The 1,815-nt window shown below is 38.6% G+C and overlaps 1 long non-coding RNA gene across 1 annotated transcript; it reads left to right on the top strand.

Moving 5' to 3' along the window:
- The first annotated feature begins 8 nt into the window (after nt 1-8).
- Nucleotides 9-1,567, top strand: LOC113464038 (uncharacterized). Its single transcript, XR_003388867.1, has 2 exons — nt 9-1,289; nt 1,374-1,567. It is a non-coding gene; the product is annotated as an uncharacterized LOC113464038 (long non-coding RNA).
- The last annotated feature ends 248 nt before the right edge of the window (nt 1,568-1,815 follow it).

Genomic DNA, 1,815 nt, shown 5'->3' on the forward strand with positions numbered 1-1,815 from the left:
ATTATAATTTGTGTGTCTAGCAAGATAATTCTTTTTCTATTCTACTTATTTCTTTATGTAACGTTCTTGATCAAGTGGCTTATAATGATTAATCATTCAATTATCGAAAAAGAAAAATCATGGAAAAACTGGAGTCGTATAGATTGATTATAGTGAAACGAATGAAGCGGAACATTATTCACGTTAACGTGAAACAGGTTTTGGGATGTTTATCTGTTTGATACTTGATGCTTAAATTTACAATTCTTCTACAATTTCTTTGCATGCGAAATTACTTTAAAATATAATTTTTTTTAACTTGTATCCTTCGGTGTAAATATTTCCAGAATGAAAGCGTCTCGATCGGGTCGGATCAAAACAGGAAACGATAATTCGCTAATAATGCACGTTGCAGCGTTGTCCTGAAATTGAGGACGCGACTTAAAAATAGTAGTCGGTCCTCTACCCGCCTTCGCCGGCATTAAAATACGGCTCGAACGACGAATATATTTTTTCGTTAAGATGCATTTATCCCACAACAGAACTTTCTTAAAATAATCCTAAAAATACTGCAACGATATTTCCGGCGACAACACTTTGTCATTCCACTTTCCCGAACGGACGGCGTCAAACTCGAAGCTCGCGTTCATCGTGTTACACGAATTCGTCATTAGCACACGTCAAGCTGAATTATCGTCAAACTCTCGTGCCTATGTCACACGTCTAATTATTTCCATAAATGCGATAACCCGCCGCAAGTTTTGCTATGAGCAATTTCTCTGACAAGAAGTACGACTAAAGTTTATTGTGAAACGCCGGGAATTACGCACACGTAATTCGTACTTAACTCGCTAGAAGCGGCCGGTAATTTGCGTTAAACGTATCGATCACTCTTGTCAACACCACATTTCGTTAACCGACTTCCAAGAAGAACGAACCAGTCGGGGCTCGTTCAGAAAGGAAAGTGGCGCTCCTTGAAGCGAGAGTGGAAATGGGAGCAACGAAAAATCAGGAAAAGGTCGCCGATCTATCGGTCTGCTAAGCGTAATTGCGGACAAAGTGTAGATACCCGCCGTTCTCGCCGTTCGTGCAAATAATTGCCTTATCTTCGCTATCCTTCTACACTAGGAACCGCTTGATTACGATTTAGATATTAACCGGGAAATTTCTTGGATATGAAGTAATCCGAGAATTAATTAATAACGTTCGTGTATCGGTCAATCGGTAAACGAGTTGTTGAGTAAATTCCCGCGGCTGAGAAAATTTAAGCGTGGGAAGAGTTACGAGTTGAAAGCTTACAATCAGAGCAGGTACCATTCATTATTCACAGTTACTAAGAGTTACAATTTGGAAATAAAAATAAAAGAGAAAGTCTTTAAATTGCTATAAGAAAGAACTCGGTGATGAAAGAAGCGAAGAGGATCAGTGAGTGAAATGTATAAACGACACTTCGAAGACAATTGAAAGAACTATTCACCCGGTGCACCACAGTGTTGTGCGAAACACCTCCTTCGAAATATGTCGAAGAATTTGTCTAGAACGTGCCACGAAATTCATCAACAAGATAATTAATAGAAGAGGACCGCAGGAAAATGATGCATGGACCGTGAAAGCAAATAAAAATACTCTCCAAAATGGATCAAGCTATCTTCTTGTCTCTATTGATATCACTGACGGTAAGGTTCAAACGTTTTACCTAAGAAATGTTTAATCATAATTTATTGCATGTTAAAATAGTTTTTGGATCGGCTCCAATTCGCTCCGAACTTCAATGCCGAAATCATAGATCATACCAAACTGTTTTTAAAAACATTATTCGTATGTACGGGAAGGGCA

The sequence above is a fragment of the Ceratina calcarata genome, unplaced genomic scaffold (assembly GCF_001652005.2).
Source record: "Ceratina calcarata isolate Rehan_Ccalc_2016 unplaced genomic scaffold, ASM165200v1 scaffold2343, whole genome shotgun sequence".
Taxonomy (NCBI): domain Eukaryota; kingdom Metazoa; phylum Arthropoda; class Insecta; order Hymenoptera; family Apidae; genus Ceratina; species Ceratina calcarata.